The sequence below is a fragment of the Mixophyes fleayi genome, chromosome 5 (genome assembly GCF_038048845.1).
Source record: "Mixophyes fleayi isolate aMixFle1 chromosome 5, aMixFle1.hap1, whole genome shotgun sequence".
Classification (NCBI taxonomy): domain Eukaryota; kingdom Metazoa; phylum Chordata; class Amphibia; order Anura; family Limnodynastidae; genus Mixophyes; species Mixophyes fleayi.
In genome coordinates, this window is record NC_134406.1 from 35,943,822 (window position 1) to 35,963,365 (window position 19,544).

Below are 19,544 nucleotides of genomic sequence, written 5' to 3' on the forward strand. Positions count from 1 at the left end.
GTTTGCCTACACTCATCTCACACGGTTCCTTTTCTCACACAACCTTTTGTAAACCAGGTTTTCATTCCCAACACTCCACAGAGACTGCACTGACTAAGGTGGTCAATGATTAGATCTCTGCTAAAGGACGCTGCTCACTAGAACTGTCTTTGACCTCTCTGCTGCATTTGACTCTGTTGACTACTCACTTCTCATACAAACATTGCATCGCCTGGGTCTTCTGAGTAGTGTCATATCCTAGTCTTCATGCTACTCATCAAACTACTCTTCTATCAGTTGGAATAACACAAGAATCTATTTTGGATTTTAGGATCACTTCTATGTGATGACACACAAATGTATCTATTCTTTCCAGATGTTTCACCATCTGCGTTACGCTGCATTACTGAATGTGTTTCTACCATTTTATCTTGGCTTCCCTCCCACCACCTCCAACTCAATCATTTCAAAAATTGAGCTCATAATATTTCCTCCAGTCAACAGAAGATACTTATCTCATCTCTATTTCTTTTGATAACACTACAACCCCTACCCCTCAGGTTTTTTGCCTATCTGTCATCCTCGACTCTGTCCCTTGTTCCCCACATCAAATCTGAAATCAAAATCCTGTTACATTCATCTAAGTAATGATTTTAGAATATGCACTTATTACACAAGGCACAGCAAATACTTTAATTCAATCACTCATAATCTCCTGCACTAACTTTTTGTCACACGCCGGTCCCATAGCTAGGTGCTGGCATTGTGACTTGTCCTTTAAGAACTATGTTGGTGCTTGCTTTTGCTTCAGAGTCACTACCTTTCCAAAGGTGTTCCTTGTTATGTTGATTGGGACCTCCTTCCGAAGCCTATTGGTCCTAGAAGACTATTTCTATCTCCCATGATCATGGACTCATTGCCTGATCTTCGTGTTACTCACACTGCTGTGGGTTCTGGCTGCATACCTGACTTTCTGTTTATCTCCTGGATACTATCGGTTGCCAAAGTTACCTGTCATCATTGCTCTCCATCGGCTCCGCTGTATGCCAGTTCGTGGTTCATTTACAAGCTGAAGTTACTTGTCGTTGTTCATCTACACACAGAACTATTCGTGAGTTGTCTGCTACACCTGCGCTCATATTGATTGGCTCCAGTACTACTCTACTCGGCTGTCTATGTTGCGGTATTCTATATTGAACTACAATCAAGTTTTCTTGTCATCTGTGGTTCTATGTCTGGCACGGCTATTATTACTCTGCTGATTATTATTGCTGGACTGTTAATATGAATATATTGCCAAGCCCGGAGACATTTCCTCAACTCAAGTTGTGTGCATTATCAGCTGTTGTCTATTGGTGATGAACTCACGCTTACCTGTTAACCGGATCATCTGTGACCTGTAGTTCCACGCTCAGTTTGGATTTCGTTTATCACGCTGCTACTTCTAGGCAACACCTTATTGCAGGTTACCAGTTATATCCAAGTTCTTGGACAGCATATAACGTTTTCTGTTCCGCTAATATGAACTATTGTGATGCCTACAACCACCTGCTAAAATGAATCATATTATTCTGTTTAGATCAGCCAAGTCGCATACTACTCTCATTTGGACTTTTAGCTGTATCAGTGGTTCACCTTCATCTGCTGTGTGTTTCGTGTAGGATCCAAGTGTTCTAATTACCATCTCAGCGTTGAACTGTTATATTGCTTATTTCTCATGCTGTTGCCATTGGTTACCAACTGAAGTAACTTCTGTGATTATTACTGTATTCTATGAACTGCCGTGTGCTCAGCTCTGCTGAGTTGTACATACCTTTTTATTATCACTGCTGTTGTACCATCTATAAATATACCAAGTTGCAACACTACCATCATCGTTTGTGTATTGTTTCCTGTGATGCTCTCAAGTTAAGAACTCCAAATTCCATCGTGTTCTGTCTCCACCACCCTCTACTAGCACCATCTAAGTAGAGGCTGGGGATCCATAATTATTCATAGCCGTGACACTTTTGCACTTTCTTTATTAGTGGTATTCCCCTAACAACGTTGTCACTTCAACAACCTATTTTGAATGCAAGGACTAGACTAATTATCCAAACAAAATGTTGTTCTACTACTGCTCACTCTGCCAATTCCTTACATTGGTTGCCAATAGTACAAATTCAATATAAAATGCTCTACTAACTAGGGATGTGCACCGGCGACTTTTGAGGTCTCGTGTTTTGTGTTTTGGATCCGGATTTTCGTTATTTTTGAGGTTCGGATTTGTCTCGCAAAACACTTGACGAAAGGTCTCGGTTCGGATTTAAGGTATTGGATTCGGATTTTTTTTGAAAAAAACATAAAAAGTTTAAAAATCAAGTTTTTGGGCTTATTTTCACTCCTAGGCTATTATTAACCTCAATAACATTCAATAACAAGCATTTCCACTAATTTACAGTGTATTCTGAACACCTCACAATATAGTTATTAGTCCAAAACGTTGCAACAAGGTATCTTTCTGGACTGCGTAGAGGAGTGGGTCACCACAATATATATAATAAGAAAACCATCAACTTGTATGATTCGCACCAATAAATGTACCTGGACTGCGTAGAGGAGTGGGTCACCACAATATATATAATAAGAAAACCATCAACTTGTATGATTCGCACCAATAAATGTACCTGGACTGCGTAGAGGAGTGGGTCACCACAATATATATTAAAAACACTGAACTTTTATGAATCACACCAATAAATGTACCTGGACTGCGTAGAGGAGTGGGTCACCACAATATATTAAAAACCCTGAACTTGTATGATTCGCACCAATAATTGTACCTGGACTGCGTAGAGGAGTGGGTCACCACAATATCTTAAAAACCCTGAACTTTTATGATTCGCACCAATAATTGTACCTGGACTGCGTAGAGGAGTGGGTCACCACAATATCTTAAAAACCCTGAACTTGTATGATTCGCACCAATAAATGTACCTGGACTGCGTAGAGGAGTGGGTCACCACAATATATATAATAAGAAAACCATCAACTTGTATGATTCGCACCAATAAATGTACCTGGACTGCGTAGAGGAGTGGGTCACCACAATATATATTAAAAACACTGAACTTTTATGAATCACACCAATAAATGTACCTGGACTGCGTAGAGGAGTGGGTCACCACAATATATTAAAAACCCTGAACTTGTATGATTCGCACCAATAATTGTACCTGGACTGCGTAGAGGAGTGGGTCACCACAATATCTTAAAAACCCTGAACTTTTATGATTCGCACCAATAATTGTACCTGGACTGCGTAGAGGAGTGGGTCACCACAATATCTTAAAAACCCTGAACTTTTATGATTCGCACCAATAATTGTACCTGGACTGCGTAGAGGAGTGGGTCACCACAATATCTTAAAAACCCTGAACTTTTATGATTCGCACCAATAATTGTACCTGGACTGCGTAGAGGAGTGGGTCACCACAATATCTTAAAAACCCTGAACTTTTATGAATCGCACCAATAATTGTACCTGGACTGCGTAGAGGAGTGGGTCACCACAATATCTTAAAAACCCTGAACTTTTATGATTCGCACCAATAATTGTACCTGGACTGCGTAGAGGAGTGGGTCACCACAATATCTTAAAAACCCTGAACTTTTATGATTCGCACCAATAATTGTACCTGGACTGCGTAGAGGAGTGGGTCACCACAATATATTAAAAACCCTGAACTTTTATGATTCGCACCAATAATTGTACCTGGACTGCGTAGAGGAGTGGGTCACCACAATATCTTAAAAACCCTGAACTTTTATGATTCGCACCAATAAATGTACCTGGACTGCGTAGAGGAGTGGGTCACCACAATATATATAATAAGAAAACCATCAACTTGTATGATTCGCACCAATAAATGTACCTGGACTGCGTAGAGGAGTGGGTCACCACAATATATATTAAAAACACTGAACTTTTATGAATCACACCAATAAATGTACCTGGACTGCGTAGAGGAGTGGGTCACCACAATATATTAAAAACCCTGAACTTGTATGATTCGCACCAATAATTGTACCTGGACTGCGTAGAGGAGTGGGTCACCACAATATCTTAAAAACCCTGAACTTTTATGATTCGCACCAATAATTGTACCTGGACTGCGTAGAGGAGTGGGTCACCACAATATCTTAAAAACCCTGAACTTTTATGATTCGCACCAATAATTGTACCTGGACTGCGTAGAGGAGTGGGTCACCACAATATCTTAAAAACCCTGAACTTTTATGATTCGCACCAATAATTGTACCTGGACTGCGTAGAGGAGTGGGTCACCACAATATCTTAAAAACCCTGAACTTTTATGAATCGCACCAATAATTGTACCTGGACTGCGTAGAGGAGTGGGTCACCACAATATCTTAAAAACCCTGAACTTTTATGATTCGCACCAATAATTGTACCTGGACTGCGTAGAGGAGTGGGTCACCACAATATCTTAAAAACCCTGAACTTTTATGATTCGCACCAATAATTGTACCTGGACTGCGTAGAGGAGTGGGCACTGGGCACCACAATAAAATATATAAAAAACCTTCAACAGATCTGCATTACACTACACATACGGCTGCTCCTCCATCCTCTCCATCATATACATGTTGGAGTTTTAGCGTGTGACAACCTCTTGTTTTTGATAATGTCAGTGCATTTTGAATATTTTTCAATTTGCCCCACACCACTGAATGTACTTTATCTATGATACGCAATACGCATCTATCTATCTTGACTGCGTAGTGTGGTGGCCCCGGTACACAATTTGGTACCGAGGCCACAATATAATTAAAAAACCCTCCACGTGTCTGAATTCCACCAAACAAGTATCTGGACTGCATAGTGGGGTGGCCCCGGTACCCAATTTGATACCGGGGCCACAATACCTCCTCCAAACATGGTACAGACAATTCGTCATTGAGAGACCCCAGACAGACAGGGTCGAAGTGTTATTGTTTGACTTTGTAAACCCAAAAAAATGTCCCTGTTGCACATAGTCGTGCAATGAAGACTGACTTTTTCATTTAAAGGCACGATCTTTAAAGTGTAGTGTTTGTAAGTCTAAGTCATATTATACTTTTGGTAAAATTGGTTTATTTTGTTCCTCTTTATGGTAATTAATTAGTAATAGAATTAAAGTAGGAAATAGAATTAAAGTATGAAATAGAATTAAAGTAGGAAATAGAGTGGTATAGAGTTGTAGTGTGGTATAGATAGAGTGGTCCACACAATATAATAATAAAACCCTCAACTGGTCTGAATTCCACCAAACAAGTATCTTGACTGCGTAGTGTGGTGGCCCCGGTACACAATTTGGTACCGAGGCCACAATATAATTAAAAAACCCTCCACGTGTCTGAATTCCACCAAACAAGTATCTGGACTGCATAGTGGGGTGGCCCCGGTACCCAATTTGATACCGGGGCCACAATACCTCCTCCAAACATGGTACAGACAATTCGTCATTGAGAGACCCCAGACAGACAGGGTCGAAGTGTTATTGTTTGACTTTGTAAACCCAAAAAAATGTCCCTGTTGCACATAGTCGTGCAATGAAGACTGACTTTTTCATTTAAAGGCACGATCTTTAAAGTGTAGTGTTTGTAAGTCTAAGTCATATTATACTTTTGGTAAAATTGGTTTATTTTGTTCCTCTTTATGGTAATTAATTAGTAATAGAATTAAAGTAGGAAATAGAATTAAAGTATGAAATAGAATTAAAGTAGGAAATAGAGTGGTATAGAGTTGTAGTGTGGTATAGATAGAGTGGTCCACACAATATAATAATAAAACCCTCAACTGGTCTGAATTCCACCAAACAAGTATCTTGACTGCGTAGTGTGGTGGCCCCGGTACACAATTTGGTACCGAGGCCACAATATAATTAAAAAATTGGGCATCAACTGTCACCGTTGTTTAATATCTGATACACCTAAATATGGACTGCACAGTGGAGTGGCCCCGGTAGTAAATTTGGTGCCGGGGCCACAATACCTGCTCCAACTTCCAAGTGTAGTGTTTATAAAGACACACAGCGTCGAAGTGTTATTATTAGTTGACTTTCTTAACCCTAAAATTGTCCCTGTTGCAAATATCCGTGCAATGGACAGTTACTTTTCTATTGAAAGACTCAAGCTTTCAAGTGTAGTGTTTATAAAATATAAACAACAATACAGTAGTTTTAGAGCACGTCAATACCTCTTGTTTTAAATTATGACACGGCATTTTACTTTTGGTTTAATTTCTTGAATTTTTTTACATTTGGTTTTACTTTTTGAACATGGCAAACGACTGTTGCTTGGTCATATAATGCAAAAAAAAAAGTTCCAAGATGGAATTGTCCTTGGGCCCTCACACCCACCCTTATGTTGTTGAAATAGGACATGCACACTTTAACAAACCAATCATTTCAGCGACAGGGCCTACCAAACAACTTTGGCTGAAATGATTGGTTTGTTTGGGCCCCCACACCAAAAAAGCTATTCATCTCTCCCTGTACAGACTAAACAGGCTCTACTGAGGCAAGATGTCGTCCTCATCCTCAACCTCTGATTCCTCTCCCCCTACAGTGTGTACTTCCTCCTCATCACACATTATCAATTCGTCCCCGCTGGACTCCACAACCACAGGTCCCTCTGTAGTATCTGGAGGGCAGTGCTGTACTTCATTGAGGAATTGATTATTCATTTTTATAAACATCATTTTTTCAACGTTGTGAGGAAGCAACCTCCTTCGCCGCTCACTGACCAGGTTCCCCGCTGCACTAAAAACTCTTTCCGAGTACACACTGGAGGGGGGACAACTCAGGTAAAATAGAGCCAGTTTGTACAGGGGCTTCCAAACTGCCTTTTTTTCCTGCCAGTAACAATATGGACTGTCTGACATGTCTACTTGGATGGTGTCAGCAAAGTAATCATCCACAATTTTTTCTATTGTGACAGCATCCAATGCAGCGAGAGTAGACATGTCTGCAATGGTTGGCAGGTCCTTCAGTCCGGACCAGATGTTATCAGCATCCCCGCCAGTGCCTCTTTTGGGAAAACTGAGCTTTTTCCTCGCAGCCATAGATGTGGAAGAAAATGAGGGTGGAGCTGTTGGCATGTCACAGTCCTCTTCAGAGGACAATCTCCTGACCAGCAGGTCTTTGCACCGCTGTAGACTTGTGTCCGCCGGAAACAGAGACACAACATACGCTTTAAACCGAGGATCGAGCACGGTGGCCAGAATGTATTCCTCTGACTTTAAAAGAGTGACCACCCTCGGATCCTGGCAAAGCGTACGAAGGGCTACATCCACAAGAGCTACATGCTTGGTGTAATCGCAATGGCTTACCAGCTCCTCCCTCACTTTCTCCAGCTGCTTCTGCAACAGCCTGATCAGGGGAATGACCTGACTCAAGCTGGCAGTGTCGGAACTGACTTCTCGTGTGGCAAGTTCAAATGGCTGCAGAACCTTGCACAACACGGAAATCAGTCTCCACTGCGCTTGACTGAGGCGCATCCCCACTACTTTGCCTATGTCGTAGGTGGCTGTGTAGGCCTGAATGGCCTTTTGCTGCTCCTCCATCCTCTGCAGCATATAGAGGGTGGAGTTCCAGCGCGTCACAACCTCTTGTTTGAGGTGATGGCAGGGCAGGTTCATGCTTTTTTGATGTGCCTCTAGTCTGCGGTAGGCACTGGCTGAATGCCGAAAGTGTCCAGCAATTTTGCGCGCCACCGCAAGCATCTCCTGCACACCCCTGTCACTCTTGAGGTAATGCTGCACCACCAAATTAATGGTGTGGGCAAAACATGGGACGTGCTGGAAATTGCCCATATTTAATGCCCGCACAATGTTACTGGCATTGTCTGACACCACAAATCCCCATGAGAGTCTAAGTGGGGTAAGCCAGTGGGAGATAATTTCCCTCATTTTCTCTAATATGTTGTCAGCGTTGTGCCTCTTATTAAAGCCTGTAATGCACAATGTTGCCTGCCTTTGCATGAGCAGCCATTTTGTAGATGCTGCTACTGATGCAGCTGTTGCTGTTGCTGCGGAAGGGGATGCATCTACCCAGTGGGCTGTCACAGTCATATAGTCCTTCGTTTGCCCAGAACCACTTGTCCACATGTCCGTGGTTAAGTGGACAGTGGGTACAACCGCATTTTTAAGAGCACTGAGGACACTTGATCGTACTTCTCTGTACATTTTTGGTATCGCCTGCCTAGTGAAGTGGAATCTCGAGGGGATTTGGTACCGGGGACACAATACCTCCATCAACCCTCTAAATCCCACTCCACTGATGGCGGACACCGGGCGCACGTCTAACACCAACATTGCAGTTACAGCCGCAGTTATACGCTTTGCAATAGGGTGACTACTATCGTATTTGGTGGTCATGGCAAACGACTGTTGGACGGTCAAATGTTTTGTGAAAGACTTAGCGGTCTTACGACTTCCCCTCTGGGAAGATGACCGACTAACAGCAGCAACAGCAGCAGTGGCAGTAGTAGGCGTACCGCTGCAGGATTCCTCGGATGAATCCCGTATTGAGGAGGACTCAGTCTGGCTGCTGACTTGGGCTGCAGGACTGAATCTGATGGAGATTGTGGAGGAAGTTGACGAGGAGGGTGTTGCTGGTGTGTATCCAACTGGACCACGGGATTTAGGTGTCCCTGTACCGATGAGGGTCCTAGCCCCAGTTCCTGAACTAACCACTGAACTATGAAGGTTATTCAGGTGACGTATAAGGGAGGATGTTCCTAGGTGGGCAAGATCCTTACCCCTGCTTATTTGAGCTTTACATAAGCTACATATTGCCATACATTGGTTGTCTGGATTTGGATAAAAATAACTCCAGACCGAAGAGGTGCATTTTTTGGTCTTCTGACCAGGCATGACGATGGGCTTTTTCATCCCATGGACATCAGCTGTTTCCCCCCCTGGTGCCTCATTTACAATAACCACATCACCATCCTCATCATCAAGTTCCTCCACAGCGCCAGCTACATCATCAATAGCCTCCTCCCGAGCCACCTCTTCCCGTACAGTGATGGGAAGGTCAGGCTTGACAACCACCAACACCCTTGGACTCGCCTTGGGGATTTGTGATAATTTCTCTTTAGAAGGCAGAGTTGTTTGCTGTTTTGTTGCTGACAGCATAACTCTCTTCAATTTTTTGTAGGGGGGGGGAGGAGGAGGAGGGCTAAGATCCGTGGGTGAAGCTGAACCACTAGTCATGAACACGGGCCAGGGCCTAAGCCGTTCCTTGCCACTCCGTGTCGTAAATGGCATATTGGCAACTTTACGTTTCTCCTCAGATGATTTTAAGTTTCTCTTTTTGCTACTTTTTCTTAACTTGGGCTTTTTGGATTTTACATGCCCGGTACTACGAGATTGGGCATCGGGCTTGGAAGACGACGTTGATGGCATTTCATCGTCTATGTCATGACTAGTGGCAGCAGCTTCAGCATTAGGAGGAAGTGGGTCTTGATCTTTCCCTACTTTATCCTCCAAATTTTTGGTCTCCATTATATGTAGCACAAGATACTGCAGAATGTGTGAACTTGGTAATATTGCAGTACCAATGGACTTATACTGCTGGATTGGTTTTGCAAATTTGGTTATAATTATTATATATTTTTTTTTTTTTAAATTTTTTATTTTTTTTTACTTTTTTTTTATTTTTAAAAAACTTGGGAATAGTGGGGAAATAACTATGCCCTTAGAAGCACAGAGCACAGGACACAGCACCACTGGACTGAACAGGACACGGCACAGGACCCAGCAGCACTACGGAACTCAGCAGGACAGAGCACAGGACACAGCACCACTGGACTGATACTGCAGAATGTGTGAACTTGGTAATATTGCAGTACCAATGGACTTATAAATTATAATGCTGGATTGGTTTTGCAAATTTGGTTATAATTATTATATTTTTTTTTTTTAAAATTTTTTATTTTTTTTTACTTTTTTTTTATTTTTAAAAAACTTGGGAATAGTGGGGAAATAACTATGCCCTTAGAAGCACAGAGCACAGGACACAGCACCACTGGACTGAACAGGACACGGCACAGGACCCAGCAGCACTACGGAACTCAGCAGAACAGAGCACAGGACACAGCACCACTGGACTGATACTGCAGAATGTGTGAACTTGGTAATATTGCAGTACCAATGGACTTATAATGCTGGATTGGTTTTGCAAATTTGGTTATAATTATTATATATTTTTTTTTTTTTAAATTTTTTATTTTTTTTTACTTTTTTTTTTTTTTTAAAAACTTGGGAATAATGGGGAAATAACTATGCCCTTAGAAGCACAGAGCACAGGACACAGCACCACTGGACTGAACAGGACACGGCACAGGACCCAGCAGCACTACGGAACTCAGCAGGACAGAGCACAGGACACAGCACCACTGGACTGATACTGCAGAATGTGTAAACTTTGTAATATTGCAGTACCACTGGACTTTTACTGCTGAATGTGTGAACTTGGTAATATTGCAGTACCAATGGGCTTATACTGCAGGATTGGTTGTGCAAATTTTGTGGTAATTAAAAAATATTAAAGTAGTTTTTGGTATTTTTTAAAAAAACTTTTTTTTATTTTTTTAAACACAGGGGAATATTGGGGAAATAACTATGCCCTTAGAAGCACAGAGCACAGGACACAGCACCACTGGACTGAACAGGACACAGCACAGGACCCAGCAGCACCACTGACCTCAGAAGGACAGAGCACAGCACACAGCACCACTGGACTGATACTGCAGAACACAGCACAGCACAGCACAGCACAGAACTAAACAGCACAGAACTAAACAGCACAGAGGACCACCTAACACACCCTCCCTCTACCCTGATCAATGCCCGAGTGAAGATGGCGGCGACTAGCGGGGAATTTATAGGATCCGAGTATCGCGAGATCCGACAACGGGATTATGAGTCAGAGCCTCAGTTTCACTTTTGAATTTGGCGCCAATACCCGGATCTGTCTCGGATCCGACTCGGATCCGCAACGTTCGGGTGGGCTTGGATTTCATAAATCCGAGTGCGCTCATCCCTACTACTAACACATAAAGCTGCAATAACCAACAATTTTTCACTTGTCTCGAAATATCTTCCAACTGATTCACTCCTCTGTGCCCAAGATCTGTGCCTCTCATCCACACATCCAGACCCAGACAGAACAAGAAGCGCTGTTGTACATTGTCAAGTAAGCGGTTTGCCTTGGTGATCCAACTCATGAGACCTGAGTTTTGGGATAACCTGGAGAAAAGCTTACCTTTCTGACACTCGATTTGGGAACTGCATCTCACGTAAAGTGGCTGGGACCATGTTTCTTATATCCAACACTTAATTGTCTGCAAATTATAAATCTGCAAATATGTGTTTGTGAATTAATTCCTAGAAATAGTGTGACATGGCTCAGATGAGCTGTTTAAATAAATGTGTTTGATTATGTTAAACTCCCCAGAGGGTGCTGGTAGATTAGAGCCCAGATCCATTGTAGCACCTTGTATCATTTATGGCAGGTCGCAAAAGTGAAAGCCTTTGAAAATATCTCTTTCAGGACAGTGAAATCTAAAACACATCTGGGAAGCTTCAGACATGCTGACTGCACAGACAGGGTTATGTGTTAATGACAAATTCAGCTGAATAGGGTCACAAGAAAATATATAATTTTCTCCAATATCATACTTACCAGAGGCATGTGTGGTATGCAGATGAAGGGAAACTTACTGTTGTATGGAGGTAAAATCATGTTTGTGCGCCATTCTGGTAATAAGTTGGGACAGGGTATTTAAATCCTGACTTAGAAGCTGTGTCCATAGGGTCATAAAACCCTAATTTACATTCACAGAGACTTTAGTTCTGACATCACAGGAAGGGGGCTGTGGGCCCTGTAGCTTGTTTTTAAAACTGCACTGTGACTGTAAGAATGGGAGTCAATCTGATATTGAAGAGTGTCCCATTTTTCTGCTTCTCCCAGCACCAGAAACTTGATTATATGTGAGTTATCAATTCTGTGTTTTATCCTTTTTATTTTATAAGAAACAATTGCATTATATTTGTATGTCATTTTATTAACTGTTTTATCTTATTGTGGATGTATTTTCCATATTAAATTACACTTAATAAGTTCAAGTCTCTGTGTGTTCTTACGAATTCACGCAACAGTTTGATCAAAACACTACATAATTGAAAACCGGGGAGAACATTGTGGTCTATATGAACTCTGACTAAAGTAAATTGTGCTAGATTAGTTCTAAGGGAGAGATAGGGAAGGATTTAATCATTTTAGACAGACCAGGTGGTTGTTTTTGGTTAACCCTTTGTCACACACATGTCACGCAGACTCAGGTTAGTGCTGTTCATGACAAGTTTATTGAGGGTTTAAGTGATTATTGTGGCCTATTTCACACTCACTCTATTGTGGTATGTATAGAAGTAGGTATTATGGCTTCAGAGATTTATAGTTAGTATTGTATTGTTATTTGTAGTAGTTTTAGTTGAAACATTACACACACAAAAATGTTGCACTAGTAAGTGAACTCAGGTGCTGCATTTATATTCTATTCTAGTGTAAGGTATTAAGTTCCTTCACTTAACCGCTGCCCTCTAATAACAGATACTACATCTGTTAGCATACAATATAGAAAAAAAACGAACTAAATGAAAGTGTGCAGGGTAAAGTGATTATAGTATATTATTTATTCTATTCGCATAAATCCTCAATTAAAAACATATAAAATCCACACATAAAGGAGTATAAAATGCTGGGTGTAGCAAGCTTATAGTAACTCCCAATAATGGTAACAGAAACACAATCCCTCAAAACGATCATAAAAAATAATTCTCAGTCCTTTAATTGCAATAGTCCTTTGGTACTAATAGTCCTGCGGTATAAGTGTACACTTCAATATGTTGGGTATACCACTTTTATTTTTTCCTCCTTTTCTACACCCAGCTCATTTATGTGTGGATTTTATATGTTTTTTATTGAGGATTTATATTAATAGAATAAATAATATACTATAATCACTTTACCCTGCACACTTTCGTTTGGTTAGTTGAAACATTACCTGCTTCCAGTACCCATACGAAAGATAAGATAGAGAGAACTGACCAACGCTCCTAACTTTTGTACAATTAAATTTCTTTTTACATGTTATTACCAGTTTGGTAGAAACAATTTATTAAAACCTTGTTACGTCTTCAAATTTTATCCACCAGATGATCAAGGATTCCTAGAAAAACAACTCTCAAGGAGTCAGAACCTGTCATTTGTCCTAGCTTTACTTCGGTCAATGTTAAATTATGATCAGGTAGAATATTCAGGAGGAAGAGATTCATTATAGATAATGAGGCTAAGAAGGTTGGAAGCACCTTCAATTCTTTTTATACACTTGAAATGTTCTTTAAGAATGATAAATGTAGACATTAGTGGGACGGAGTGTTATTACAGAAATATTTACATTTCAATTTAATTCTGTAGATGTTACAAATACATCCAGTAATTATATTAAGGGATTATGCGTTTGTCAATGACAAAAAATAAATAAGTAATTAAAGTTACGATGATTTTCAAAATTTCTCTAGAGTTTTTTTTCTGGAGAAATGTTTCTTTTTGAAGTTTGTTGTGACAATGTATTTGCTACTATTAAAGGATACTGTCACCAAATGAAGAAAATTCTATTTTGGGTTAAGGATCCGGTTCCAAAAGTTCAAGGGTCCAGTATTCAGGCGATCTGACAGGTTCCTCGTTATTTTGCACAAACCCATCTCTGCTCAGCTCTCTTGTGGTATCTTGGCTCCTGCAGTATTGGGGGCATGCAAGACATCAGGGCGCCCCAGATAAGAAACCTTTAGATGGATTCAAGATGTCTGCACCCCCCGCTTAGTTCATGTATGAATGATGGCACTGACACAAATGAGGGACACAATTGAGGAGAAGGGGAATTAATATCCTTGTCCTTTGTCATTCTGGATGTACATTTATTTAGACCTAGTATGCTTGTGTGTCTCCTTACCATTTATAATCTAGGTGAGACACTGAGCATATACTTATTTTCTCACTGACATCTACAAGAAAGTGAATTGAAGGGGGTGGAGCTAAAGCCAATCTTTAGCCACACCATCCCGTAGCCCAGTGGTTCCCAAACTATGCACTGTTGCTCCATTTTACATTTTATTATGACTCAAAATATGCATAAAATTGCCAATGAAGTATATATATTTGTTACCCCTGCAAGGGGAGAATTACAAAATGCTTTGTCTTTTTTAATTGTTCCTCTTGTCTCTGTATAATGCTCAAAGATATATTTAGAAAAATATTTATTCAATCATATTACCAAAAGAAATCCATTTCTGCCACCCCCCAGTAACAAGTTATATTTAAATTTTTTAAAAAGTAAATATGTAAAAAAATAAAATAAAAATAAGAATACATGAATATAAGTGACCTGATTGTCCATGTCTTGCTTTGCTTCCTAGGGGTAAACTTATCAAGCTGCTGGTTGTTGCCTATAGTGACCAATCAGATTCTAGCTGTCATTTTGTAGAATGTACTAAATAAATGATAACTAGAATCTGATTGGTTGCTATAGGTGGTAGTTGTAATGGAATAGTTCATGGTGGTGGTAATTTGGGAGGGATAAGTTAAAGATGGTGGTAGAAAAAAGGTGAGCTGAGGGTGGTAAGGTGGTGATAATGAGGGAGAAAGAACACTGTTCCCTATTTGTAGTAATTCATTGAGGTGCATCTCTCAATTGTAAAGCGCTACGGAATATGCTAGTGCTATGTAAGTAGATGATGATGATGATGATCTTCGATGTAATTTGCTTGGCTGAGTCAAGTGAGCCCATGACTACCAATACAGATTCCTGTTTCTACCTGGTAGACCTTTGTTTTAAGACCACTTTTGCCTTTTTTTAATACATTTACTGTAAGTTAAAAATAGAATAACATTTTAATTTGTAATGATTTATAGGTTCATTTTATATTTAATTTGTTCCTTTTTTTTTTATATACAGTATAGAACTTTCTTTTCATAACATTTTAGAATAAATGTCTTGGAGGGATGAATGGAGATGGTTAGGAGAGGATAGAAATTCTCTTTTTGCCGACCACCCCATATTTTGATGAGCCACCCTGAAACAATTCATAATGCAGTATACTTATGATTTTATACAATTATAAACTATACTTATAGTATAGCATTGGTAACTGTGGTGTAGGATAAATATAACAAAAATGTATGCAATATATTATATCCGTTTTTAGAATTTATTTCACTCATATACACACATTTAGTTTGAAAGACTGTAAGTTTGTATCAATATTCATTTAAGCACATTTTGTAGCCCGCATGTTAATGAGTGGTATAATATTTTCCCATGGATATTACACAAATTTGTTATAATCAACATGCCTGTCCCTCTACTCAGCATTCTAGGATGTCAGATGCAGCTAACACCACCCTATTGTTAAATCAACTTTTAGCAGAGGGAAGCAGCCCTTTAAGCTACTAACATATTTATCAGACATATATACAGGCAATATTTCAACTAGATTTACAGTAGCAAACTGGACCTATCCATAACCTCAGGACCTAGCTCAATATATTGATTAGTAGAGAATTATGTAATAACTCAGGAGATTGAGAAATGTCACGCAGCAATATAAATCCTCCTAAATGTTCTTGGAAATTTGAATTATCTTTTTTTCATTAGCATCCCATTACCTGTCACATGTTATATGAAATTCATTTGTTTATTCATATTCTGTTATATAGTATCTGTGCTTGTTCTAAGCCTACAGCAATGAACTGCACCTTGTTATTTTATAAGTATCAACCTCTAGTTGTCAGTTGTTCAAGACCCAATTGTCTCTAGTTGGTACACAGTTGGTACCTTTTAAAAGTTAAAAATAGAAATGTGATGTATGATTTATATATTTTTTAAAAAAAAATAAAATAACAACATGGCCCTAGTTAGAAGTGCAAGATTTAAGTGTTATTATCTTTTGATTTTCCATCCCACATTATAGTTTCAGTTTGGTCACTACCCTCTGATTGCAGGTGATTATTTCAGATGGTCATGTGACTATGTTTGAGTACTGTTCAATTATGTCCAAAATGAACAACACTTGGCATAGACCATAACTGGATGAATAAGTAGTCCATTAAGTACCTTTTAAGATGGTCACCACTGGGCATAGGCTTCCTAACTGGATGTTTCTGAATAAATGAGAGAGAAGAAACGAGGACACTGCTCATAGAGCTTACAGTTGGTAAGAAAAGGGGGAAAAAATGAGGTTAGAGAACATGTAAGTTGACAAAGTGCGTTGTAAATCAGATTGTGATATGAAAAGTTCTGATAGGTTAGGTGAGTGGAGCTAGACATTATGGTTTCAGGTTAGAGGCTAGTTTAAAGAGATTAATTTTGAGTAAGTGTCTGGTCAAGAGAAAGAGACTTCCAGAAAATAGGTGCAAAATGAGGAGTCCTTGAGGCACGAGTGACCATAGGTATGTGTAACAGCTTCCGCTAGAAACCAGATAAACTCTTAGAACAAGGAGTGAGAGAGGTCTTCACCTCTAGCAAGCTACCTTCCTAGAGCGATATTCTCACAGTTATTCGGATGTCCCCAGGACTTATACTCAAAGAAGTAAGAGTTTATCTTAGGTACCAGCTAGGGATGGGGTATTGAGGCTGGAAGTAACTGATAGCGCATAGTAGTACACCAGGCGATATACCAAAAATAATCCAGTGAAAAATGCAAGTGGTCAGGGCAGGCAGTGAGCTGGAATAAGTAGAGACAATCCAGACATCAGGGTGGACAGCAAGCTCAAAGGTCAAGAAACAAAGCCAGGGGTTTAAGTTGGGCAAAAAAGGTCAGGCAACAGGTAACCAGCAGGTGTAATGTGTTTCAACTAAACAGCAGGCTTTGCCAAAGGGAGGGCATAAATGCTACAATCAGCAGGGAGGCTAAGCATTAGCAACAGCTGGGGCAAAGAGCCATCGCGAGTAGTTTGCCAGCTCATAACAATCAGTAGATCACAGGATGAGAGAGAAAGAGGTTAAGTGCAAAGTAAAGTTTCCCCCTGATTAGTTGAATCATGTATGCGAAAGGGATGAATGAGCAAAATGTTTTACGCTGATGATGTCAAGCAGCTGTTAGAGCATGAATGTGAGGAGTGAATAAGAGTGCAATCAAAGATAATCCCTAAGAAGCAGGCTTCTGGGAAAAGAAGAGATTGAGTTGGTGTCAACAGTGATTTTTATATCAAGCAAAAGTGCAGATTTAGTAGGACTAAAAATGCAATGTGCAGTTTTTAGCAGCTAGAGGACATAAAGGGGCGGACAGCAGGAAAGCCGTCAGCACACAGTCCAGTAGAAAAAAGAGATCAGGAACTTAGAGATAGATTTGTGTGTCACCAGCATATAGAGGATACTGTAACCCAAATAAGTGCATGAGCAAAGTTATCGGTCCAAGAATAGAGCCTTATGGTACACAAACAGAAAGAGGCTGAGGAAAGGAGGAGATATGAAAGGTATAGTCACAGAACCAGGAACAGATCCAAGTTAGTGCAAGACCTTGGATTCTCAAAGAAGAGAGAGTTTGGAGTAGCAAACTGTGGATGGGTAGAGTAGACTGTGGGTGGGTAGAGTAGACTGTGGGTGGGTAGAGTAGACTGTGGATGGGTAGAGTAGACTGTGGATGGGTAGAGTAGACTGTGGATGGGTAGAGTAGACTGTGGATGGGTAGAGTAGACTGTGGATGGGTAGAGTAGACTGTGGATGGGTAGAGTAGACTGTGGATGGGTAGAGTAGACTGTGGATGGGTAGAGTAGACTGTGGATGGGTAGAGTAGACTGTGGATTTGTAGAGTAGACTGTGCATTTGTAGAGTAGACTGTGCATTTGTAGAGTAGACTGTGCATTTGTAGAGTAGACTGTGCATTTGTAGAGTAGACTGTGCATTTGTAGAGTAGACTGTGCATTTGTAGAGTAGACTGTGCATTTGTAGAGTAGACTGTGGATTTGTAGAGTAGACTGTGGATTTGTAGAGTAGACTGGATTTGTAGAGTAGACTGTGGATTTGTAGAGTAGACTGTGGATTTGTAGAGTAGACCGTGGAATTTGTAGAGTAGACCGTGGAATTTGTAGAGTAGACCGTGGAATTTGTAGAGTAGACCGTGGAATTTGTAGAGTAGACCGTGGATTTGTAGAGTAGACCGTGGATTTGTAGAGTAGACCGTGGATTTGTAGAGTAGACCGCGGATGGGTAGAGTAGACCGCGGATGGGTAGAGTAGACCGCGGATGGATAGAGTAGACCGCGGATGGATAGAGTAGACCGCGGATGGATAGAGTAGACCGCGGATGGGTAGAGTAACAGTATTGGAGTTGTGACCTATGGATTTGAAAATGAATATGGAGAGGGATGAAGGATGCAGAAATTATTTTAAGTACTGAGATTGATAATACCATATTTAAAGAAATATAGAAAGAGATAAATGAAAGAGAAATGTAATTTTGGAATAAATGTTAAGGGGTGTATAGTAAAGATATGAGAAGGGAAGGAATCGAGAGGTGATTTTTTTTTATGTCCTAGGTGAGTGAATGATGTTAGGGAGTAAGTGGCTGTGACTAAGATAGAAGATTAGTCAGACAATGAAGGTTGTATATCAAAACCATGTCTAATTTTCTCAGTTTTGAATACATTGTAAAGCTGTTTGGGGTTGCAGAACCTTGTATTTTATATTAGTCTTTAGGCATCCCTAAACTCTTATAATGAATGAAGTCCTTTTTCTTTCATAGTTCAGCCACCTGGGAGAACCTCCTTAGTTTTTCCGTGTGTTGCTGTTAGTGTGATGTGAACATCTGTAATATTGGCACTTCTATCCAGAGCAGAGGTTATTGTGTTCAAGTAGTTTGTAGCAGCAAGATAAGGATCAGTGAAGGAAGAGATAGGGAGGAGTAGTTAGAGTGTCAGAGAAATTTTGCAGGCCTATGTTGTCAAGATTTCCATGGAAATGTGTAGGCTGCTGTATATAAGTAGATGCCAGAATGGAGGAGAGTGTTAGGATTAATGGATTGGGATCAATTAGAGGGAGCAGTGTTTTGAAAATGTAGATACAGAGCAGAGTGAGTAAAGACTAGATGAAGTGTGTGACCATGTTGATGATTGGGGGCTGTCAACCATAGTGTGATGCCAAAAGTGGAGGTGAGAGAAAGAAGCTTTGCAGAGTTGTCTGTGTCAATGGTGATATTAACATCACACATAATAATGATAAGGATATCAGAGTGGAATGGAAGGAGTCAGGCAGGAAGTGACCTAATTAACATCAGGAAGAGCAGTCAGTAGATATCTGCAACTCACAGGGGAATGAGAGTAAATCTGAATAGATTTATTTTTAAATAGAGTTGAGCTAGAGCTCGGACCCCTCCCAAATCTAATTGTGTCTGCACATTTTAAATTAGACTCTTCTGCTGCATGGTTTTGCCAAGATGCAGTCCTAACTCTGAATCTG